Here is a 26380-nt window from a genome sequence, read left to right as displayed (position 1 = left end):
ATGGAATGCAGATTGAATTTTTTACATATGCAAATTAGTAAAGTATGAGAAAACACAAATGCTTATTTTACAGGAACATTTTATGTTGACAAAGGCCTTCCTGAGAATGACCTCTTAAGCAGACATTCTGAAGATTGATTTAGGAAACTAAAAATTAAAACTGCCTGTGTTTCGGAAGACAAATTAACGAAATGAAAGAGAGCTTATGTGAAAAATATTGACTTTATTTTATATATATATTCAGATGAAAAGTACATTTCCATTTTATAGGGAAATCATTATATTCCTTTTTTTTTTTTTTTTGAGTCAGAGTCTCGCTTCTTTGCCCAGGCTGGTGTCCAATGGCACAGTCTTGGTTCACTGCAATGTCTGTCTCCCGGGTTCAAGCAATTCCCCTTCCTCAGCCTCCCAAGTAGCTGGGATTACAGGCAGGTGCCAGTATGCCTGGCTAATTTTTGCATTTTCAGTAGAGAGGGCGTTTCACCATGTTGACCAGGCTGGTCTCGAACGCCTGACCTCAAGTGATCTGCCCACCTTGGCCTCCCAACGTGTTGTGATTACAGGCATGAGCCACCGTGCATGGCCTATATTATTATATATTATATGATATATATTACTGATATTTATATCATATGTATTATAGATGCTATATATGTAAGTTATATATACACATTAGATGAAAAGTTATATATATATAGATGAAAAGTACATTTTCATTTTACAGGGAATTATTTCAAATCAAATCATTAAAAACTCTAAAATTGGGCAAAGTACGTTTCTCCAGATCTACAAGTTACTTATGCACATAGGAAAAAGTCTTTTGCATTTCTGGTATAAGAATTTAAATAAAAGAGGAATAAAACAGTTTTTTATCCACAATATTTGTGAGGCTGTTTTATACTCCTGCTTAAAGTTTAAGTTGCTGATTACTTTTCAAATAGATAATTTGGTGGTAAGTACATTTAAAAAATGTGTATGCCTTTTACCCATCAATTCCATTACACTAAAATACCCTTAGGAAATAAAGATACATGCACTTTATTTTTCACAGCACTTACTTTAAAAAGAACCCATAGAATGGATCCTATAAATAAATTTCAGTTGCATCCATTGGATGAAATATGTGACCATTGAAGGTGGCAATAGATACAGAAGTACGTTGATGTGTGAAGGTGTATATTTTTATGGCTAGTGAGGAAAAAAATCAGTTAAATTATACATCTGCACAAACATACTATGGTCTTGTTTTAGCAAAAAATATGTACAAAATAAAAATTTGTAATTTCTGAGCATTTGTATTTTAAGTAAAGATTTTTTCCTTTTTCTTATCTGTGAGTGCTGCAGTGAGCATGTACAAAACTTGTAGTAAATGTTTATTATTAATGGAATAATCCTTGGGAAGAGAGGAATATGAATCTTGCACTGATAAAAATAATTTCTCACTTTCTATTTTTTATCGTTATTGTGTGTATTGTTCTTTGAACTTTTAGCCTTTTCAGAAGTAAAACGGGAATGTTTTTATCTGTTTCCAGATTTTATCTATATATTTTATTATGTACGTTTTTCTTATACATTCATTCCATTTATGCAAACAATGATAGAGTAATCGTTTCATTTTAATTGTATTCTTTAAAAATAAAAATACATATAATTACTGTTGCAAAATGATTGCTTTGTAGGAGTTTATTTAAAAATACTGAACTCCCCAACTGTATTTATCCATTCTTTCATTTGATTTATTCATGAAACATAACCTGAGTACCTGTTATGTAGCAGACATATTCTACTATCTTTCAGGACCCTTCTATCCTTAAAAACTTCATGTTTACCTGCGCTGCCTGCGCAAGCTGAGAGATTTAAAATAGGAATATTGGGACTGAATCTCCTTGAAACTTTATCTCCCACCTTTCAAACAAAAGCATTTCTGAAGTTAGAAAATACTAGAAGATAACCTTTAACTGCCCTTTCAAAGGTTTGTCAGTCTTAAATACTAATATTAATCATCGGAAAGTCTTATTTGCATATATTCTGTAAGTGTAAGTATTGAATAAAATGAGCCATACGTGTATTCATTTGAATCATGAGTTTCCTTTGGCTTCAAGTTGTTTGAAAATCAAATAATTTGTTTAAAAAAATGCATGATTATTTCAGTGCTCTTTTCCCATAGTCCCTTTAAGAACTAAAATGTATTTAAGTTTCAGTTACATGCCTGGAACTGCCCTAGACCTGAGTTACCATATTCTACTTAATGTAAGCTCTCATGGATTGTGTGATGCCCCATTATGTTATGTATCAATAAGATAATTTTTTAAATGCTACCAATTATATTTATAATAAATTATGGATTATAAGTGGCATTCCAATGTCAGAGGTGTTAAAATGTGACCTACTCTTTAAACCATCCTGCAAAGTAGGTATAATTGTATCATTTTACCTAATTAAAATGTTTTTGTTAAGTAGTAGAAATAGTAATAATATCTGGCTGGGTGCAGTGGCTCACGCCTGTAATCCCAGGACTTTGGGAGGCTGAGGTGAGAGGATTGTTTGATGCCAGGAGTTTGAGACCAACCTGGGCAACAAAGTGAGATTCTTACTCTACAAAATTTTTTAAATAGCTGGGCATGCTGGTGCACATCTGTAGTCCCAGCTACTCAGGAGGCTGGGGATGGAGGATCACTTGAGCCCAGGCGTTCCAGGTTATGGTGAGGTATAGTTACATCATTGCACTCCAGCCTGGGTAAAAGAGTGAGACTTTGTCTCAATAAACAAAAATGTTTCAATTATTAAGCTATTGTAGGAACTATTCTAAATACTTTACATAGATTCTCATTTAGGCTTCAAGATGGTGTCCTATGAGATGGCTACTATTATCATCTTTATGAATGAGGAAGTTGAGGCACAGAAAGGCTAAGCAATAGTTGGTAAGTGACAGGGTTTAAAGTAGGACTCAAGCCCTAGTCGAACTGAATCCAAAGCCTGAGCTCTTTCTACTCAAATAGGCTGCTGTTTTCATTAAGGCAGTGAGCAATAAGAGCTAGTAAGTATTGCACTTTCTTCAAAAAATATCATTTGTTTTGAAAGCAGAGGAAAAACATGCTATTCAATTTTTACAATGACATGAATGATGGTAGATTTTGAGATGATGCACTACAGTTTCCTAAAAAGTCCTCTTACTCTTGTAGAACTGCTCTACATTTGGCCTGTGCCAGTGGCCACGTGAAAGTGGTCACTCTCCTGGTTAACAGAAAATGCCAGACTGATATCTGTGACAAAGAAAACAGAATGCCTTTGATACAGGTATATTAGAGCCAACTCTTTCAGCATGACATGGATTTGATTTACACATGTAGAATTAAAATAAATTGATCTCATTTAAATATAACTAGTTGGTGAAACCTGTGAAATGTGTATTTTGATTTCTTAGAATTTACAATCTATTTCTTGGTCTAATATGAACAGGCAGTCCATTGCCAGGAAGAGGCTTGTGCTGTTATTCTGCTGGAACATGGTGCCAATCCAGACCTTAAGGATATCTAAGGCAACACTGCTCTCCATTATGCTGTGTGTAGTGAGAGCACCTCACTGGCAGAAAAACTGCTTTCACATGGTGCAAATATTGAAGCACTGGACAAGGTATAGTTCAATCAACTTTCTTTCCAAAATATTTGTTTTAACATTGACATAGGTAAGGGTCAATTTTTTATATTTGGAAGCTCAACCGTTCCCTGAAAGCAAATGCAAATTATTTTGAAATAATTAATTGTCTAAGATTTTATTTTAAATATTGATCTTTTTAAAGAATCATTAAAGGGCACAGCTTTATAAAATGCACTTTGGAAAATATTTGTGAATTTGTTAAAGGTAAAAACCTTTTCACTGTTTTCTACACAGGGTTATTCTTTTCTTTCTTTTTTTTTCCTAATTAGTATAAAACAACACAGGAAAGAAAATATGCCCTGGAAATAGGCTTTGTCTTAAAACTCAAACAAAACTAAAGCAACTTACAGTAAACGGACGTGTTGCTGCTGCTGATAATTTTCTGAAAATCTGATGTATCATTTCTCAGTGGCACAAGGCTTAAGAGGGAAACATAGGAAGGGAAAAGGAGAGTAATCAGAAATATGCAGGTCACTTGGAAGTTAGGTAATGAGGGAAAATGACAGGAAGAGTTTTTTTTTTTTTTTAAGTTCTTCTAGTTTATGTGTTGAGACAAGGTGCTCTTTAGTTTTGGGTCTAATAATTTTTGGCTTGAAAATGAGAGTGAGTTGAAACTTGCCTGGAGATTAATTTTAGGAGTCTGAGGAAACCAGATTGGCAGTGAATATGTGTTGACAAAGTGAGAAAAACTTCAGCAGAAGGTGGAACAAATTATTAACTGAACTTATTGCCCATCCTGGCAGAAACAGCCACTTAGATAAGAGTCTAAAGACTCTTCTCAAATCTAGTATGTCTTGGTGGGAAGATGGGAGATAAGGAGCTTATAAATAGCAAAATCAAGTAGGAATTTGAGTTTACTTGTCCCTGTTCTACCCATTCCCAGGAAACTTAACTGGAGCTTTAATAAATGACTCTATCTCTTACTCTTTTCTCTTTTTGGCCACATGTCCAACTGATAAAGGGAATTAGTCATGCAAGTGAGAGATGAGACTGAAGTGATTGCTGCACTAATTCTCAGAATTGCGCATTACAGTGACCTGAGGACATGTTGTTAAAAATCTACAGTTGTAGGCTTTCCCCTGAGGATTTTGATGTAATAGACCTAATAAGGCCTGAACCTGTTTAAAAACATCTTCTCGAAGCTGGGCACAGTGGTATGTTCCTGTAGTCCCTGCTTGAGCCTAAGAGTTTGAGTCCAGCTTGAGCAACATAGTGAGACTCTTGTCTCTAACAGCAACAGCCAAAAAACAAACAAACAAACAAACAAAAAAACCATCAAGGGTTTGTATACACACCTGATTAAGAACCCCAGAATAGATAGGTGCAATATATAAATTTCTGTATCTCAAAAATGTAGGAAATCTCTAGAAGAGTTTGTGTTTGATAGGTGCTACTTCCTTCAAAGTTTTCCTTTTCAATCTGCTTTTCAAGATTTATCTGTCTTTCTCTACATCTGTGACTGGGATGTGAAAGGGAAATATTATTGGCAATATCTCTCAGCTTACAGAATAACACTTTTTCCTTCCCACCATTAATCATTCACTACCATTCAGAGAGTCTTTAGAAATTTGCTTATGGGTAATCTTTCAATAGGTAGGGGCTGACCCTTTTAGGATTTGATGTCCCTTTGTCACCATGCAGGTGATTATGTGTCAACAAATGTTCATTACAAGTTGGGCTTTCTCAGTTAGAATAGTAGCAAATCCTAAACTATTTCTTTTTGGTTGAAGTTGTATTATGAACTATCTCAGTATGTTTGTTAAGTTTATAGAGCTTTAGCATAACCAAAATGTCAGTTTTAAACACTGAAATCCATGAAGTTAATAAGAATACAGATAGGAATTCCTACAATAATTTAGTTTTAGCAGTCCTGTGAACCAATGATCTATTTGGCTAACAATCTGGGAAAATTATATACCAATATATTTTAAATGAATAAATGTTGGAAAAATTCTTGAAGCAAGTATTATGAGTCTTTTAAACCATTTTTATTATATATGAGAGTCTGAATTTTTGGTAAAACATGACACTAGAGAAAGAAAATATTTTACTTGCAAATACTTGGATTATACACAACCATTTAGTAATACATTTATAGCAAATATAAAAACACTAGGGCTATATTCTAATGTGGTACACAGATTTGGTTGCCTCTATAAGTTGAATCAACATGTACAATTTAGAAGACTTGTGTAGAAATCTGGACTTCAGGCTTATCCTAAAAAGTCAAATCTGGTGTCCCCTGAATTTTTATCACTGTTCAGTCTGCTGTGCAGAGGTTGCCCCTTTGTAGAAGGCGTGTATTCTCCAGTTTGCTACTGTGCCCACCTCAGTACTTCCCTTACTCAGGTGACCTTCCTTTGTCATTGTAAGTATTTGACTTTACAACTCTTACGTTGTAGTATATTTTGATAAATACTTCAAGGTTTTTAAGTCAGCATGTGCTTGTTTATAATATGTAGTCTATAGAGTATATAAATCCCTCAGTTATGGAGTTGAATTTTAGAAGTTAGAAGTTTTTAAAACTCTTTTCTTTATATATACCACAAATAGTCATCTTCCTATAAGAATGCCTAGAAGCCTTATTAGGTTATTCCTGGTTATAGTTGGATAATTTATGAATATTGCAGACATTACATCTTTCTCCTCAGCACTCTTCCTTAAAAATGCAAGTGACTTACTGGCTTTCATTATGCTAGAAATAATCCGTATGGATCAGTAAGAGAACTTTTATTGACAAGCACTTATGTTTTATTTCTGATTTATGTTTTCCCTAAAATAAAAAATAATTTTAAATAGCCATTTAAGTGGAAGCCAATAAAAATGGATTTAAAAAGTAGAACTGCATTAGGGTGCCGGGATTACCATTGTAATTGAGAATAGTATTTCTTACTGAGCTTTGGTCTTTTAAGTATTTGTTTTTAAGTTTTTAAACCTATCTCTCTTACACAGAACATACTGAGCTTTCTAACAGTAAAGATAAAAATCTATTCTCTTGTATTAGGAAAAAAATCTACGGACTATTTAATAATAAGGAAAATAAGTGCATTTGAAGCCAGTCTCTCTTAATTCAGAGCTCATTTTGATAGTGACCATTTGGAGCAGGAGTGCCTGACATTGGCATCTGGGATCCTGACACCACTGATAGAAGTGAATCAAGCAAGTTTGTACCACCCAGAGGAGACCTCCACCTGTAATGGGGAGCTCTGGCAACTGTTTCTCTGAAACTCTTAATTTCTCAAATGTTAATGTTTGCCACAAATAGTATTATCAAATGGGGATTAGGTAAAATTCAAGAGATTTCTTGATTATTGGACATAAAATACAGTTTTGTAATATTTCTCAAATGCAGATGGTCATGGAGTCTTTCTCTTGGGGTATACTTCTGGTAAAGCAAATATTCTTTAGAATATAGTTTAAGAAACACTGCTTTAGAGAGAATAATTTAGATCATTAATTTATGTTAAAAAACCAAAATATTTGCTACTATGTCTTAGGGTTTTGGGGCTATAGAGACAAAAGATACAGTCTTTGCCCTCAAGAAGCTCTTGGTTTCAGTGGGAAACAATGAAATGATTACAATGTACCATGCTAAGTGCTGTGATCAAAGCAAGGATTCTTGGGACTGGTAAATGTTTAAAGTGAGTTTTGGTAATGACCACAGTTAATCTGGGGAGACAGAGGAGGGTTGTTTGCAAGGCAACAAGCAGCACATCAGAAAGTGCAGAGGAGTGAGAAGGAAGGGACTGCTTTTCATTTACTTCCTTTCTATACTGTATGTTGAAGTTCAAAGCACCTTAGATAAGATTTTCAATTCAGTTGAGAAATATGTAATTTTGTGAATTATTAATTTTTTCTGCTGTTCTATAGGACAATAATACCCCACTTTTATTCGCTGTAATTTGCAAGAAAGAGAAAATGGTGGAATTTTTATTGAAAAACAAAGCAAATGTACATGCCATTGATAAGCTGAGATGGTACAGTAGTTCTTTTTTTTTTTTTAAATAAAAACCTGTGTATTCTAGAGTGGTAACAGTCAAGTCAGAAATATTAATAAGATTAATGTAATTGTCATATAGTGAAAAATATCACCATGAAGAATCAGGTAGCCCAGCAAATATTTGAACTGAGTAACATAAAGAACGGTATGTAGTAGAATTCATCTTTTCTTATAATATAGAGTGTTTGTTATTTATAATCTGATGTTTTTGCTAGTGTAATCTTTTATTAGCTAAAGGGTTTTGTATTGGTTTTCTTAATTTTTTTTTCTTTTTTTTTGAGATGGAGTCTCACTCTGTTGCCAGGCTAGAGTGCAGTGGTGTGATCTTGGCTCACTGCAACCTCCACCTCCCAGGTTCAAGTGATTCTCCTGCCTCAGCCTCCCAAGTAGCTGGGACTACAGGTGCACGCCACCACACCCAGCTAATTTTTATATTTTTAGTAGAGATGGGATTTCACCATGTTGGCCAGGATTGTCTCAATCTCTTCACTTCGTGATCTGCTCTCCTTGGCTTCCCAAGGTGCTGGGATTACAGGCATAAGCCACTGCACTTGGCCAGTTTTATTAATTGTTAAGGTGTGGACTTTTAGTTTACGACTACTAGTATTGTCATTATTATTGTTTTTGTTGTTGTTGTTGTTTTCCGCCTGCAGATAACTCTTATCTGACCCCTAGCTGATTTGAATTATAATATATCAGACTAGGAAAGCAATGGGGAAATCTTCATCTAAATCTTTGCCTACTTTAGATAAGTGACCCCAGCACAATTTCTTGGCCACCAGAGGACTATAAGTTAGCAAGTTGTATTATGTCATACCCCTGTGGGACAAGAGGATTCCTTGTTGTCCCTTCCTTTTAGCCTTGGTGATAATTTACAAAGATGAACACTTGAGCACCCTAGTTGCTTATAGACTCAAGCTGGTACATGCAAATGGTTATTACGTCTACACTGACAGGCAGATATTAAAATAGTAAAGTGTATCAAACTAGCTGTTTAAAAAAGTCTTTATTAAAGTTGTTGAATGGAGTTATTTCTTTGTTATTTTAGAACAACCCTCATGCTTGCTGTGCACTATGACTCACCAGGTATTGTCAACATCCTTCTTAAGCATAATATTAATGTCTTCACTCAAGACGTGTGGACGAGAGGCAGAAGGTTATGCTCTTTCTCGTGGGTTGACAAAATAAGGGTTTATGTTAAAAGACCAGTTAATACTAAATGGAAGTTTAAAACAATTGCAATTATTCCATCTTATACATTAGGTGAGAGTTCATAGTTTGGTTCTGGTAGTTTGAAATAGCAGTGAGTTACCTTTTAGCCAGAAATCAAGCAGAAGTCTAGATTAGTTAGAAGTAGAGGGCAAGATTTTTTGCAGGACTTGTAAGACCTTTGTCCTTAGGGATCTGAATGTTGTTCATTTTATTCTAAGTATAATCCCTATGCATGGGATAAAAGGAGCCACATCTTTGACCTCTTTTCTTTTGCTTTTTTTTTTATAGACACAAGGTCTTGCTCTGTTGCCCTGGCTGCTCTTGAACTCCTCCTGAGCTCAAGTAATCCTCCTGCCTCGGCCTCTCAAAGTGCTAGCTACCATGCCTGGCCTGACTTTTCTAATTAGTTGTTGGATCTCGAAATGTCCAATTGAGCAGAAAATCTTGTATTGTCCCCTGTGGCTATCCCCTGTGTTTTCCTTCTTTGAATTTTCCAAGAAGCTAAGGACTTTCTTAAGTCTGAGGAAGGCAATCTTTCTTCACAAGTCAGAAGAAGGGGAAAAAGCCATTCTAATCATTCTATTGTCTCCAGAATGATCGGACTCACTTGCTGTATTGTTGCCATTGTAACTGGTCCTACAATCTGATAATGATTGACCTTTGCCACCAGAATGCCATCACTGATTCAGACCCCTCAGTTTTCGTGGTGATTCATTGAGTTCAAAGCTACAGTGTTTATTAGTTTATGTATTTATGTTCAATCATAGTCCCCAGCACCCTGCTCTGGCAGCTAGGCCTCCTAGCTTTACCCACACAAACATTGAGCAAGCTGATGCTTGCCCTACACTAAAAACCTTATTTGGAGCCCACCTCTTAGCTAGACTTAGCCTAGGCCTTCATGGTATGTTATCCTTTGAGAGCCATGTTTGTCTTTTCTTTAACCAATATTAGTTGGACTTGTTCTCAACAGTCAGGGATGTTCAAATAATGTTGCAGGAAAAGATCAGAGCTCCCTTTCCCTTTTGCTATCAGATCGGTACCTTGAGGCTTTTTTACATCCTGTGCAGCAGCTTAGGTTAGATAGCAGAAGGTTCCGTGTTACCTTTCCAGCGAGTAGTGGGAACCAACTTGCAGTTGGCCCCTCAAGTAGTGTGTCTTTATAATAATGAAAATCTCCTAGGCTAATCGCAACTCTTTCTCAAGTTTTAAATATGTTTTAAAATTCTGCCTCACAGGAAGCCATTCAATAAAATTCTCTGAATCTGAAGTTAAGTAAGTTGGAGTTAATAGAGCTAAGCCTCATCCATGACTCATGAGTATCCATGTATAAAACAGGACCTTGTACTTGTTTCCGCAGTACATATTTTAAAATTAGGTCAATACAGAGCAGATAAGCATGGCTGCTGCCTAGGGATGGCACACAAATTCAGAAAGCATTCCATATTTTGCATAGCCCCAGGAAGGTCATTTGACTGTTTGTTGAGTAGCTCCAAGGAAGTAGTGTGAGTGAAATCAAAACAGGAGACACCGAATATTGAAATTGTGATTATCAGTATGAAACTATTGATGTACGGTGATCTCTGAAATGAGAAAAGAGCTGAGTAGTAAGGGGATGTTACATGTTGTTAGTACATGTCTTGGGAATGAGAAAATGTCAGCTTGTGTTTCCTTCATGGATCTGAAAAACAATCAAAGCAGGGTTTTGTCTTGTCTGTTAGTTGGAGAGGACCATGGAGATCCAGCATCCTAGCACAGATCTGCTGGCTCCGAGTTTGAGGAGGTAGAGAAGGAGTGGTAGCTGTCCAAGCCAAGTTTTGATACCTATTAGTTTTCTGCCCTTGGTGGGATTGATGAGCTCAGTGATAGGAGACAATTAGATAATCTATTTTAATGAGATCATATATATATGTGTGTGTGTATATATATGTGTATATATGTATATATATGTGTGTATATATATATTAGTAATAAGTTATTAATTAGGTAAAATGCCCTGAATTACAAGCCACAATGAATCCAACTAATAACCAAAATTAGCACTTAATAACATTTTCTGAAAACTGCAACATTTGAATATTAGGACTTATAGAAAAACACACACTGAGCTTTATTTGGGATTCCAAAAATTGTTTCAGCAATAACGTTCAAGAATAAATTATTCCATTGTTTTACTATTTCTCTGAACATTTAAACATGTAATCTCATTACATCTTCCTAACAACCTAGTGAGGTAGGTAGCAAAATCCTTGTTTTTTAGAAGAAACCATGGAGCCTACGAGAAGCAACTTGTCTGTAAACAGAATACCTATTGGTTACAGAGCGAGGACTTATTCTGAGTGCAGGACACTTTGCATGAGGTCCTGCTAACTAGAGTTAATTTACTGAGCTGTGCTTCCTCCATTTATGAGTACTTCACTTTTTTTCTTCTTTAATTATAAGCTTAATCAGCTTATAAGGTTAAAAAATTTGAAATGTATGGGACATTAAAATTCTGATATTAGGTCTGATATTGCCTGAAATTGTTTTAGAATTTAATATGTTTGGTAAATATTTTTTATTTCAGTATTAAAATAGCAATTTTATTTATTACTTTCGTATACATAGAATTAAACAACAAATTTTGGAACATTAAAAAGAAGATACTTAAAAATGGTAATCCAGGTAAGACTTCTGATAGTGAATTTCTTATTTCTCTTTTTTTTTTTTTTTTTTGAGACGGAGTCTCGCTCTGTCGCCCAGGCTGGAGTGCTGTGGCCAGATCTCAGCTCACTGCAAGCTCCGCCTCCCGGGTTCACACCATTCTCCTGCCTCAGCCTCCCGAGTAGCTGGGACTACAGGCGCCGCCACCTCGCCTGGCTAGTTTTTTGTATTTTTTAGTAGAGACGGGGTTTCACCGTGTTAGCCAGGATGGTCTCGATCTCCTGACCTTGTGATCCGCCCGTCTCGGCCTCCCAAAGTGCTGGGATTACAGGCTTGAGCCACCGCGCCCGGCCGTGAATTTCTTATTTCTCTTGGTGATCCTACTCTTGATAAGAAAATGAAAAGTAAGATACAAGATTAAGGTAGTTAGTGTTAATCAAAAAAAGCCAGTTTAAAAATATGTATGAATTGCATGTGTATATGTGTATTTACATAAGTAAATTAATTTTTTTTTTTTTTTTTTGAGACGGAGTCTCGCTCTGTCACCCAGGCTGGAGTGCAGTGGCCGGATCTCAGCTCACTGCAAGCTCTGCCTCCCGGGTTTACGCCATTCTCCGGCCTCAGCCTCCCGAGTAGCTGGGACTACAGGCGCCCGCCACCTCGCCCGGCTAGTTTTTTGTATTTCTTAATAGAGACGGGGTTTCACCGTGTTAGCCAGGATGGTCTCGATCTCCCAACCTCGTGATCCACCCGTCTCGGCCTCCCAAAGTGCTGGGATTACAGGCTTGAGCCACCGCGCCCGGCCAAGTAAATTAATTTTTTAAATTTAACTTTAGTTTGAAATTCAGATTTATTTAAGAAGGTAGTTGTAGCTAATTTATAATCTCAAACATTATTGTCTGAAAAAATTCATTTATTTAATCATGATCCCTACAATCCTATATAATATTTTTGCATAAATAAGAAAAAAGATTTTTAAGTTAGTATGTTGTAGGTTTCCTCTATAGTCACATTATAACCAATTGAACTTGTTATACAAATGGATCTTCTATTTCATTTTTATAATAAATTTTTTATATTTAGTAAATAAAGAATTACAGTTGACCCATGAATAATGTGGGGGTGAGGGACTCTGATCCCCGTGCAGTTGAAGATCTGAGTATAACTTTTGATTCCTTCACCTTAGCTACTAATATCCCACCATTGGCTGGAAGGCTTCCTGATAACATGAACAGTTGATGAACACTTGTTTTGTTTGTGCTGCATTATTATACACTGTGTTCATACAATAAAGTAAGCTGGAGAAATGAAGCTGTTAGAAAGAAAATCATCAGGAAAAGCATATTGACCTTTCATAAAGCATAAGTAGATCCTGACAAAGGTCTTCATCATCATCAGGTTGATTAGGCTGAGGAGGAGGAGGAGAGGTGGATCTTGCTGTCTCTGGGTTGCAGAGGCAGAAGAAAATCTGCATATAAGTGAATCCCTGCAGTTGAAACCCTTGCTGTTGAAGGGTGAACAGTATTACATGTTGATTTGTGTCACTAAGAAAGTAACTATCTTAGAAATGGGAACTCAGCAATCCCTTTCTGGTACCATAAATGCAATAAGAAATGTAAAACTGAACAGCATACATCCATACAAATAGGAGATTATTTTTTGAAGATAGCTACTGAGCACAGAAGACAGAAAAGCAATTCCTTATTGAGAAGCACAGGTTATATTACATATTCTTAACACAAGCAAAGTGGTTTTATCTGTCATACTTTACAAAACACATACACATACACACATGCACATATACACACACACACAGTTAAAAGTCTTGCTGATTCTTAGTGACCAAATCCAACTGTTTACAGGGAGCAGTGGATAACACATCCTATAGTTTGGATGCAGTTCTTTGGAGTTTTTGACTTGTTTTGTGATGAACTGCCTTTAATGGGTGAATCGTGTTTTTAATTGTATAAGAAACGAAGAAGCCGGGCGCGGTGGCTCAAGCCTGTAATCCCAGCACTTTGGGAGGCTGAGACGGGCGGATCACGAGGTCAGGAGATCGAGACCATCCTGGCTAATACGGTGAAACCCCGTCTCTACTAAAAATACAAAAAACTAGCCGGGCGAGGTGGTGGACGCCTGTAGTCCCAGCTACTCGGAAGGCTGAGGCAGGAGAATGGCGTGAACCCGGGAGGCGGAGCTTGCAGTGAGCTGAGATCAGGCCACTGCACTCCAGCCTGGGCGACAGAGCGAGACTCCGTCTCAAAAAAAAAAAAAAAAAAAAAAAAGAAACGAAGAAAAAGATTAGAAGCAGTAAACAGGAACTCTATGATCAGTAGTAGACTATTACAGTATATTCAATAGTCATATGTTTTTCTCCAGTTACACAGTTTACTTGAATGATGCACAATGAATCTATTATTATTATAAGAGATGGGGTCTTTCTATGTTGCCAAGGCTAGAATACAGTGTCTATTCAGCAGTACAATCAGCTCACTGTAGCCTTGAACTCCTGGGCTCAACCAGTCCTCCTACTTCATCCTCTGAGTACCTGGGACCTACAGTCTTGTGCAGTTACATCTGGCCTGATACACAATTATTTATTTATTTATTTTTGATACAGGGTCTCCCTCTGTTGCTGGTACTGGAGTGCAGTGGTACCATGTTGGCTCACTGCAACTTCTGCTTCCTGGCCTTAAATGAGCCTTTCATGTTTAACCTTAGCCTCCCACATAGCTGGGACCAAACAGGCATGCACCATCACACTTGGTTAATTTTCTTTTTGAGGGTTTTCTGTTTGTTTGTTTGTTTAATAGATGAGGTCTCACTATATTGCCCAGGCTGGTCTGGAACTTCTGGGCTCAAGTGATCCTCCTACCTCAGCCTCCCAAAATGCTGGAATTTATAAGCGTGAGCCACTGCACATGGCCTGCACAATTATTATATAAAAGAATGAAGCCCAGTTGAGTTTCAGAAAATTGACCACCTTTTTGTTTTTTTTCTACAAACATTCATATTATAGGACATATTGTCAATCACCCAGATCCTCTATTTTTTATTTGGTTAAAATAGGATTGCTGCTTATTTCACATTACTTTGTGACATTATTGTTTCGTTTATTCCTTTTATGGCCTTATTCAATTGGATAGATATAGAAATACAAGAATCTCCAAGTCAAACATCAAGGCAAAAAAAGAAAAACAGATTAGGGAAAGTTATTCTGTGAAATAGCCATCTGATTACAGTTACATGTATCATATCAACTTAATAAAACTCTTATACAATGCATATGTGTCACGGTTTCCCAAGACCACCCCCAGGTTTGGTGGTTCACTAGAAGGACTCACAGGACTCAGCAAATAGTCATACTCAGATCTTTAACTGATTACAAGAAAGGGGACAAGTAAAATTAGTAGAGGAAAAAGGTGTGCATGTGGTCAAGTCTGGAGGAAACCAGGCACAAGCCTCCAGGACTTCTCTCCTGTGGAGTTCCCAGGATCTGCTTAATTCTCCCAGGCTCACATTTTGACAACATATGTGCAGTGATGTCTGTCAGTACCAGAGTCTCATTAGAGACTTAAGTACCCAAGTTTTTATATGGAGGTTACTCTCCCTCACAGGTATCCAGATTCCAGACTTCTAGAAGGAAAACAGCTGTTCAGAGTAACCACACTGTTTCTATAAACACTTTAAACACAGTGAGCCACTCTTCTCAGGGAATGGTGGAAACCCTCCCAATTCCAATTTCCTAAACACCAGCCAAGGGCCAGCCTTGCATGCAGGCCTTTCTAAGGATGGCAGTCTCTTGCCTGCTATATGAAATCTTTTCTGCACAACACTTATAACCCCAACTTGCACTTTGGTGTTGTTTTAAAATTTCATTTTAGTAACACTCAATATTATAAGGTAACTTGGTACTAGTTTCTGTTGTATGATCCATCTGAAGTTGTAAAGCTAGTTGCTCTTTTGACTTTTGGTGACTAACAGGTATTTGCATGTAAGTTACCATAGCAGTGTTAGGTAATTATAATCTGTCCTTTTTAACTCATTAATCTTTCAGTAAAATGTTAAATAAGCATAATTTCCGAGTTAAAATTAGAATAAAAATGGTCTTTTATTTTGATTACATGAATAATCTAGTTTTCATATTGTGCTAAATCCTTGTTTAGAATTATGAAATAAGATAAAATATTTAATCATTTTATCAATATTTTCTTACCTATGCATGCAATTAAATTTATTTATTTATCATATATACTTCAATTTGTGAAATAATGAGCACATGCTGTTACTTTGGTCTTCAATGATCTCTAATTTTTAGGGTCACCGTGTCTTGCTTAAATATATTATAACAACAGGTTCAGTGAACATCCTTTATTTTTTGTTTTTATTTTTGAGACAGAATTTAGCTTTTGTTGCCCAGGCTGCAGTGCAATGACACAATCTCAGCTCATTGTAACCTCCATCTCCTGGGTTCAAGCGATTCTCCTGCCTCAGCCTCCCAAGTACCTGGGACTACAGGCATGCACCACCATGCTCGGCTAATTTTTTGTATTTAGTAGAGACGAGGTTTCACCATGTTGGTCAGTCTGGTCTCAAACTCCTGACCTCAGGTGATCCACCCGCCTTGGCCTCCCAAAGTGCTGGGATTACAGGCATGAGCCACTGCACCTGGCCATCTTTTTTTTTTTTTTAATTTTTGTTCTGGAAGATCCTGGGATGCATAGACAATGAATATCCTTTTTTGTTTGTTTATTTGCTTGTTTGTTTGTTTGTTTGTTTTGAGACAGCGTCTCACTCTGTCACCCAGGCTGGAGTGCAGTAGCATGATCTTGGCTAACTGCAACCTCCACTTCCTGGGTTCAAGTGATTCTCCTGCCTCAGCCTCCTGAGTACCTGAAATTACAGGAGCCTGCCACCATGCTCAGCTAATTTTTGTATTTTTAGTAGAGACGAAGTTTCACCATGTTGGCCAGGCTGGTCTTGAACTCCTGACCTCAGGTGATCCACCCACCTCTGCCTCCCAAAGTGCTGAGATTACAGGCATGAGCCACCATGCCCAGCTGTGAATATCTTTTTTAAGTCAGTAACTTTATTTCTTAGAGCAGTTTTAGGTTCACAGCAAAATTGAGAGGAAGGTACAGAGATTTCTCATATGTTCCATGCCTCCCACACATGCGTAGCCTCCCCTATTATTACTATTTTCCACCAGAGTGGTACATTTGTTACAACTGATGAACCTACATTGACACATTCTAATCACTCAAAGTTCATAGTTTACTTCAGGCTTCACTCTTGATGCTGTACATTCTGTGAATTTGGACAAATGTGTAATGATATGTATCTATTACTGTAATATTATTGACAGAACAGTTTCACTGCCCTAAAAATTCTCCATAATATGCCTGTTCATCTCTCACTTTCTCCCTAGCAACTCCTGGCAACCATTGATCTTTACTCTGTTGTCATAATTTTACTTTTTTCAGAAGAGTCATATAGTTGGAATAATACATTGGGTATCTTTTTGAATAGTTAAAAAAAGCTCTATTGTAATTGAATGTAGTCATTTAAGATGTATGTACTTTGTCCTTTTGTTTTTCCTTTGCTTCTTTATCATTGTAAAGAATGATATATGCTGATGACGTATTCCTTACATACTTAGAAAACATGATTTGTATAGGTATTTGTCACATAATGGAAAGGGTTGAGGAAAAGGACACCATGCAGTACCACACAGCACAAACTGGGGCCTCTTGCTGTATGAGGTGGGTCCAGATAGACTCTCTAGCAGTGAAAGGGGACAAGTTCCAGGGGTTGTACTTTATAAAACTGGAATCACAAAGTTTTTCTTACTTACCTTTGGTTAGAAATAAGAGCAGACAGTGAATGCTATAGGTAAATACATAGGTTCCTCACTGATCCTCTTCCTTTGAGGGATGAGTTTGACAACAAGCTATTATAATGACATGACTCACCTACAACTAGGTTCTGTCATGAGGGATGGCAAGACAGTTTTGCTTTATGTAAGGTGAAAAAGAATTTTTTTCCTTTACTAGGGAGAAGGGCAAACATTGGAACATTCTGGTAGTAAAAGGGCATTGATATGGTTTTCTTTCTATACATTTTCATGTCATGTAGTACTGCCTGGCAGCCTGCCACACCTCCCCAGTGTTTCTTAAGCTTCTCTCTGAATGTGAGGTGTGGTTCGTAGTGGATAAGCTCTTAAAGGAGTGATACTTCCAGTGGTTTTTCTGTGGGAGGTAAAATGGCAGGTGAATTTGGGCCTTGTTATACGTAGGGCAGAGCAAATAGCTACAACTATGTAAACCACCCAGCACCTTCCCCAAAGAGTAGTAGCCAGAGTAACACATTGATCTCTTTTGATCTCTTTTCCACTAGCAGCTGGAAAGTCTTTGCAAGGATTCCTGTTTCTGATCAGATTCCTATATTTTGCTGGCTTCTGGTGATAGGGTGTTTTATCCTAAACTGAACAGTTTGAACTGAAGAGCTAGAGAGGCTGTGTTGTGTTATAACAAAATAAGTACAGTAGTTCCCCCTTAACTGTAGGAGATACATTCCAACGCCCCCAGTGGATGCATGGAACTACGAATAGTACTGATCACAAACTGTTTTTTCCTACACATATGTATCTAGGATAAACTTTAATTTATAAATCAAAATAAATCTGATGTTATCTGCAGATAGAGTGTGAAAATTGAATTGTGTCATCAGCAGAAATGATTGCTTGCTTGTTGGTGGGGAAAAACTCTCCACACATTTGGTCACAGAAGCCTTCTCTGTTGATGATTGTTGCTGTGGCGTGACAGCAGACAAAACCATGTCAAGTATGTCTTTCTGCACATATAGTGGATAAGGGGTACTACTGTATACTCTGTTTTAACTGCCCCTCATGTTTTGGTCCAGAAATCATGCTCTTTGACACTGTTGACTCATCACACCTGTTCCGCTAACAATAACATTTCTACTCAGTCTCATAGGGTTTGACTAGGATGACTTGTATACTGCAGTTTACTTGTAGATACCAAATTTTAATAAATTTATTCTTCTTTGCTTTTAATAAGTACAAAGGGAAGTAACAGTTCTTAATGCATTAATTACCTACCAATAGGTATAATTAATATTAATTCTAATAAGGTCCCAGGTATGCTCCCAAAGGAATTCTTTGTAACAAAGCATCAGTCATGTGCTTTACAAAAACAAACCAAACCAAAACAGCACAACAACAACAGGATCTAAAGCATACACACAAGTGTGCACAATTTTTTAAATGAAGGTGTAGAGTCTTGCTATGTTTCCCAAGCTGGTCTCAAACTTCTGGCTTCCTCAAGTGATCCTCCTGCCTCAGCCTCCCAAGTAGTTTTGATTATAGGCATGCATCACTGTGCATTTTTTTGCTTTTAATATTCTGTATATTTATGATTGATTTAAAGTGCATTTTGCCTTTTTCTTTAATAGATGTTGGAAGTGCTGATGAATCTGCAGTCAGATAGGATTTTATAGATTTAAAAATTATGTTAACTAAGGAAATATAGATGGAAGAAACTAGTATCTGTTGAGTGTCATAGTCTGGGCTGGACATCCTGTTATGGTCTATGCATTTATCATCTCATAAAGCCATCACAACATCTGTGTTTCTATAAGCTACTGCTTATTAAATAAACAACTATGGATTAGAGCAGTTGATTAATTGGCTCATGATCCCATAGTTAACAAAGTCGCTGGCCCACTTTGATCATCAGCCTGCCTGCCTTCCAAATCCCTTCTCTTGCTCCTCAGCATAGATTGATAGACATCTGTGTAGCCCTTGGATCAAGGTATACGTCTGAATCAGATTAATCAGATTCATTAATTTAATGTCTAAATTAATGAGAGTTTAAATACCTTCAACTCTCATTTAAGGTTATCATTAGAATGTGGTTAGTCCAAGAGTTTGTCCTGATAAATTTGACAATTTCAGTGGTAACCAGTATCTTATTTTTACCATCAAAGGCTTTAGGGCAGATCTTACTTAGCTATGGCCATAGGACTGTAAGTTTTACAAAATCAAATTTAGGCAAGCCTTAGAAATTATTTCATTTCCTGGTTTTGTTTTCCATTTAGGCTAGTATTTTTGCTTACTTCCATAATACTTTTTTTAGTCTTGTTTCTTTTTCCATGAATTTTCCATAATCTTGTATTGATTTTTTAAAACTTTCGTCTCTGCTTTTTTTGGTGTTTCTTTTATTCTATTATTTTTTTCAAATTCTGCTATGTATTCCCAGTTTTCCTATAGACAGAATCAAAAGCACATAGAATTACAGAATTTTAAGGAATCTTAGAATGAATTAAAATACCTTGTAGTATTTTCACGTGTGTTGAATATTCTGGTGAAGTGATTCTTTAGATAGAGAACTTGAGAATCAAAAAGATTAGGATTTTTTTTTTTTTTTTTTTTTGAGACGGAGTCTCGCTCTGCCACCCAGGCTGGAGTGCAGTGGCCGGATCTCAGCTCACTGCAAGCTCCGCCTCCGGGGTTTACGCCATTCTCCTGCCTCAGCCTCCCAAGTAGCTGGGACTACAGGCGCCCGCCACCACGCCCGGCTAGTTTTCTGTATTTTTTAGTAGAGACGGGGTTTCACCATGTCGGCCAGGATGGTCTCGATCTCCTGACCTCGTGATCCGCCCGTCTCGGCCTCCCAAAGTGCTGGGATTACAGGCTTGAGCCACCGCGCCCGGCCAGGATTTTTTTTTTAGACATAGGAATTGGCAGAAATGAGATTTGTACTCATTTTAAAGCCCAGTACTCTTCCTTCTTTTTATATCCTATTGGCGTGTGTTTAATAATACAAATGGGAGTGAGTCTCTTGCACCCAGTGGATAGAATGAAGATGGAATTAGCTAGTGAACCCAATGAAAGTGGGTAAGAATGGAATGAGCAGAGGAAGGCCAAGTTTGAAGAGAAACACTTATCAATAAATTATAAAGATGACGGGCACACAAGCTATTGGGAATTATCTACAAAGGCATATTAAAATAGAAGATTCAAAGGAGCTCTAAAAAATTTGCTGCTTTTTTTTATTTATCAAGGACTGACAAACTTGGAAGATTTTTACAGAAAGATGCTAAAACATTTTGAGACACTGGGAGGAGTGTCTACAGCAGATAGAAATGTGGTATCATCTACTTCCATCCTGACTTACAGAGGGGGTGCCTTAGAGCCCCTGGAATACTAAGGGACTGGAGACTGCTGAACTACACAGATTTGTGGCCTATGACAGGTGGTCTCCTCACCTCTGCCTCTTTTCCCAATTCACTGATGTCCTTCCCTTGTTCATGAAGGCTGGGTCAGGGGCATGATTGGCTGGCAAATCATTCATGGAGTTCAGTTGGGACTTTGGTAGTGTGTCTGTGCTGGGGGCAGGTGATGGAGATTCCAGTTAGCTTGTTTTTCAGGAGCTGGGATATAGAGGGCTCCTACACTTGGTCATTTGCGGCCTTCCTTTCAGGAATCTGTGCTTTCATAGACTGAAGATTTGAAGATTGGAGACTTCTGTGGAGCCTTGCAGAAGTGGAATCTGGAAGCGGGAACCCATAGGAAGACAGATATTTAGATAGTACTTAGGGAAATAGAGGCACAACTAGCAGGACTCTGTTTTTCCACCAGGCTCTCTCCTTGGGTGTCTGAGTGCCTATGAAAATCTTTAAGGGCTTGCTAGTTTATGTGGATCTTAATAAGGCAGGACCTATAGAGTGGAAATAATGGAATTTTATTATTGTTAATGTTTTAATCTTTCTGGGCAAAGTATTCTCAGTAAGAACATACACCTTTGTTGTTTGGTTTTTGTACATTTAGCTTTCATACATTTCAAATATTGCAAGAGAGTCCCTGTACTGATTTAGGGCAAAGGAAAGCAATAGGACCTTCCTAAGTGGTTTCCTTGCTGAGAACTCAAGACTGCCATTTTGAAGTGATACAGATTAGTCTTTTAACCAGAGGTAGATCATGGACAAGAGACAGTGGAGATCTCTACCTTGTTTTAGGTCATCGATTTTCTTCCAGATTAGGTAACAAAATGTATGTCATCCATTAATTGAATTTTAAGTTCAGCTTCAGGAGAGATCATTTGTGAGGGTAAATTATTGTCAGGCTCTGCCAACATATTGACTGTCACTATTTGTTATAGAGCTCATGGTCAGTTTTCATTGAATATTTTATGGATTTAGACAGGTGGAAGCAGAAATAGGTAACTAAAATCTTTTACTACAGAGGACGTATTTTAATTATATCAAGAATCATTATTTAATATGTAGATCACTGACCTTTCCCCAGGTTATGGTTTCCTTTTTTGAGGGGGAAGCTGGATATAAACTGGCATTTAAAAAAATTGTAAAGAAATCAACTTGCTCATTTTCATTGTACATTTTTGCTCTCAAGCATTTTCCGTGATCTGTGTGTGGATTCATTGCCTGCATCGGATGATGAAGACTTGAGTGTTTCTACTAAGGTAAAGTAGTCTCTTGTAAAATTATTTTTCACTCTGAATCCAGTTTTGCATAGTATTTACTTTTAAAACTTAGCAGTGGTATACCTATCATAGTTTTATGGTGGTAATGGAAAGTTGGTCAGAGAAAAACATACATGTAGCTAGTTGATTCAAAACATTTGTTTAACTTTGGTAACTAACAAAGATTGATAAGTCCTGTGACAGGGTGTGAGCTGAAAAAAATGAACCGGAAAGTAAGTAGTGACAGGAAAATCACATTAGGAAATGCTTTCTCCAATAGAGGAAACATGAAATTTGGTTAAGGTTTATTTGGATAAATACAGCACTTTGATTTTTAAATCATATGAGAGTGACTTTCATAATATTTATGCCTGTATAAATCTTCAGTGGATCAAATTATTTGCAGTAATCATGGACTCCCCCAGGACGTTTTAGTTGCAAAATTGTTGAGCACATAGCATAGAGCTTTTTTTTTCTTGGAAACTTACAATTTTGGTATCATACAGTTTTTAGGAGAGATTGTTTCTCTACTTATATTATTGGTTCTGTAATGAGACTAAAATAGTATTAAAAATTGCAGAAAAAATCACTTGAGTGTGGTGGTGTAGACTTGTGGTCCCTGCTACTTGGAAGTTTGAGGCAGGAAGATTGCTTGAGCCCAGGAGTTTGAGAAAAGCCTGGGCAACATAACAAGACTATCTGTCTTAAAAATATAAATTGTGGAAATGTAAAAATTTAAATTTATGCTCTCAAAATTTGTATCGCAAAGAGATTTTTGTGTGTTTTATAAGTTGTCCATGAAGAGTTTATATAAAACACTTCATCTAATTGAATAACATGTATTTTGCTGCAAATAAACAGTTCTAGAAGCAGAGACTTGTAATACCAATATGGTAAGACTTTTAACATCATAATTTTGTCATTGTAGTTTATTTAAAATATTTACTTGGCCAGGCACAGTGGCTCACGCCTGTAATCCCAGCACTTTGGAAGGCCGAGGTGGGGGAATCACCTGAGGTCAGGAGTTTGAGATCAGTCTGGCCAACATGGTGAAAGCTTGTCTCAAAAAAAAAAGAAAAAACACAAAACTTAGCTGGGCATGATGGCACATGCCTGTATTCTCAGCTGCTCAGGAGGCTGAGGAGGGAGAATCGCTTGAACCCGGGAGGCGGAGGTTGCAGCAAGCCAAGATTGCACCATTGCACTCCATCCAGGGTGACATAGCCAGACTACATCTTAAAAAAATGAAATAAAATAACCACTCAAAGTCCTTATATCACATTCTGAAATTTTGAGTTTCAGAAGTTTTTATGTTTAGTTGTTTAAGTAATCATTGGAAACTCCTGAATACCATGAGCTACTGGAGGTCAGTAAACATATTTACATGTATCCTGGAGTACATAGAATACAGTCTTTCATGTAAGAAGCATTTTAATTGTTGTTTTTTGAGATGGGGATTCACTCTGTAACCCAGGCTGGAGTGCGGTGGTAAGATCTTGGCTCACTCCAATCTCCATTTCCTGGGCTCAGGTGATCCTCACACCTCAGCCATCCAAGTAGTTGGGACTATAGACCTGTGTCACCATGCTTGGCTGATTTTTGTAGTTTTTGTAGAGACAGGATTTTGCCTTGTTGCCCAGGCTGATCTTTAACTGTTGGACTCAAGTGTTCTGTCTGCCTCAGTTTCTCAAAGTGCTGGGGTTACTGGCATGAGACATTCAGCCTTAATGGTTGCTTAATCTGAATAGACAAATGAATTTTTATGTAGTGCAAGATTATAAGTAATATAATATACCTCATGTATCTAATGATTAAACTTTTAAAATATTACTTATATTTGCATTATTTTTTAATATTTAAGGATGTGCAAGTTTTGATGTGTTACGTTGAGAAATTATAGCATACATAAAAAGGAAATAAATTAGAAATAGGTCATCAGTAGCAATGAGAATTACAATGTATTTTCAAGTGTCATTCAACTGGAATCTTAACATTGTGATTTTAGATTAACATTTCTTGTGCTTTTTATTAGCCCCAGCTCATGTTCTTTGAAATTTACCTTTTCAAGCCATACATGACTCTTTAGAATTCTGGTGACCAATTGTTTTTCTAGGTGGAAAGTTGAAAGTTCCAGGTTTCTCTCTTTGTTATAATAATGTTCTTTCAGGTAGTGGTAGATGACCATATTTAAGTAATTGAATGTCTTAGAGTAATAAACTCTATCACAGAAGTACTTACAAAAAACTAATTGTAGCATAAATATTAATTAGTATTATTAGGGATATGAAAGACCAAAAGGCTCTGTTATAGATCTGTTTCTCCATTTACTTTATTGTACTTCATGTTGTTTATTTTCTTTCTTGGCTTAAGCTCATGTTTCATTGACCAGTTAGGCTTGTTTTTTGTTTGTATCTCCCTTCGTTCTCACATTTTAAGTCGAAATTTTTGTGGAGTCAGGGTCTTGTTCTGTTGCCCAGGACGGAGTGTAGTGGCATGATCTTGGCTCACTACAGTCTCCGCCTCTAAAGCTCAAGTGATCCTCCCACATCAACTTCCCGAGCAGCTGGGATACAAGCACACACCATAAAGCCTGACTCCTTTTTGTATTTTTGTGTAGAGATGTGTTCTCATTATGTTGCCCAGGCTGGTCTCAAACTCCTGAACTCAAGCAATCCACCCACCTTGGTGTGGCAAAGGGCTGGGATTACAGGTGTGAGCCACCATGCCTGGGCAATACTGAGGTTTATTTAAAGGAATTGATTAAATAAACCTGGCAAAGGGCTGGGTGTGGTGGTGTACAGTGGTTATCTCAACACTTTGGGAGCCAGAAGTAGAAGGTTTCCTTGAGCCTAGGAGTTTGAGACCAGCCTGGGCAATATAATGAGGCTTTGCCTCTACAAAAATAACAATAAAAACGTTAGCCTGACATGATGGTATGCACCTGTAGTTCTAGCTGTTCGGGAAGTTGAGGTGGGAAGATTGCTTGAAGTCAGGAGGTTGAAACTGTAGTGAGCCATAATCATACCACTGCGTTCTAGCTCTGGTTTGACAAGAGTGAGACCCAGTTTCATAAAAAGAGATTGATAAGAAACTCTTGATGCAACTTATTATAATTTTTAAAATGGAAACTTTTTCTTGATATTACCTTAGCAGTGTGTCCCCGAGAAAGTGTCAGAGCCTTTACCTGGACTTGCCCGTGAAAAAGGAAACAGAATAGTCAATGGAAAAGGAGAAGGTGAGATTCGTATTTTGTTTAAAAAGTCATTTGATGGAATGTTTCTTTTAAAATATAAGCACTAATATAGTCGAATAGCTAAAGAAAATGTCCCGTTAACTGTATAATAAGTAAAGGACAAGTAAAATGGTGATAAGTTGTGTCTCTAACCAAGGGTCAGCAGTTGATTCTATTGGGAGTACCACTAAAGGAGCTGAGTTATGAGCTCCATTTTAAGACACTCTAAGACCTGAGGCAAGTCAGGAAAGAGGGAATGGAAATGAATAAAAGAGAAAGAATGAGGAGGGCAGAGTGTACATGGAATTTAAAAAAAATGCAGGTGTATGTAATGGAGGGTAGTAAACTCAAATTGTTCTGTAGAAGAAGGAAGAACATGGTGTTAGAAATAGGAAAGAAGATAAAGGGAGCTTCCAGTACCAAAATGTGTCGGAGAATTAGAGTAACATTTTCCTACTCTTGCTGTCATCCTCACTACTGGGAAGGCATTAAGGATTGAGGTACTTTACTACACAGACCTGTGTTTTATCTACCATAGATGAGCATCACCAAAAGTGGTCAGCCGTGTATGGCTATAATTTAGTTTTATAGAAAATGTTGTAACCTCATGGGATAGTATCATATAGGTCAAATTAACATAATTGAAAAGAAGAGTGTTGGGTGATTTATGGAGAAGAAATTAATTAGAGAAGGTATTGCCTGATTAAAAGTTCATTAGGAACACTATGGCTTATAATGTAGTATTAAATTCAGGGACATAATAGGGAAGAAATTGAGGCTAGGCCAAAAAGGGCAACTAAGGTAAACAAATATGGAAGCATATCAGTGTAGAACAGGGCATTCAAATTCTCATGAATTAGTTGAGGAGCTTCTGCAAAATGCACATTCTGATCGATTCTGCCTTTCTCATTAATACTCAGGTGATGTTGGTGCTGGTCCTTGGACATAGCTCTGAATAGCAAGGGAATAGCCTTCCTTTAGCGAAATCTGGAAAAAGAACCATTGGACAGCAATTTTAAAAATAGCAGAATCAAGGGAAAGCATTAATTTCCTTTTATTTCTGAGCGTGATTCTAGCCATAGGGGAAGGAGAATGAGATGAAAAGAGAGATTACAGGTGTATACTATTGCTGAATAC

At 37.1% G+C, this 26380-nt stretch overlaps 1 non-coding gene and 2 pseudogenes across 3 annotated transcripts in view; 2 read left to right on the top strand and 1 right to left on the bottom strand.

The window, feature by feature from the left end:
• LOC112632423 overlaps window positions 1–26380 on the bottom strand; it is a 496008-nt pseudogene that overhangs the window by 335907 nt on the left and 133721 nt on the right. The window lies entirely within an intron of this gene.
• The window catches only part of LOC112632780, a 44456-nt pseudogene that overhangs the window by 1017 nt on the left and 17059 nt on the right, over window positions 1–26380 (top strand). The window contains exons 2-10 of the transcript XR_003121443.1: window positions 3183–3297; window positions 3460–3633; window positions 7528–7634; window positions 8706–8847; window positions 11474–11530; window positions 18983–19008; window positions 21567–21571; window positions 21942–22011; window positions 25162–25246. The product of XR_003121443.1 is annotated as an ankyrin repeat domain-containing protein 20A2-like (transcript). The remainder of the gene's footprint in view (window positions 1–3182; window positions 3298–3459; window positions 3634–7527; window positions 7635–8705; window positions 8848–11473; window positions 11531–18982; window positions 19009–21566; window positions 21572–21941; window positions 22012–25161; window positions 25247–26380) is intronic.
• LOC112633847 lies at window positions 10211–10317 on the top strand. Its single transcript, XR_003121614.1, has one exon. It is a non-coding gene; the product is annotated as a U6 spliceosomal RNA (small nuclear RNA).

This window comes from Theropithecus gelada, chromosome 10 (genome assembly GCF_003255815.1).
Source record: "Theropithecus gelada isolate Dixy chromosome 10, Tgel_1.0, whole genome shotgun sequence".
NCBI classification, from domain to species: domain Eukaryota; kingdom Metazoa; phylum Chordata; class Mammalia; order Primates; family Cercopithecidae; genus Theropithecus; species Theropithecus gelada.
This window is presented reverse-complemented; position numbering and strand designations above follow the sequence as displayed.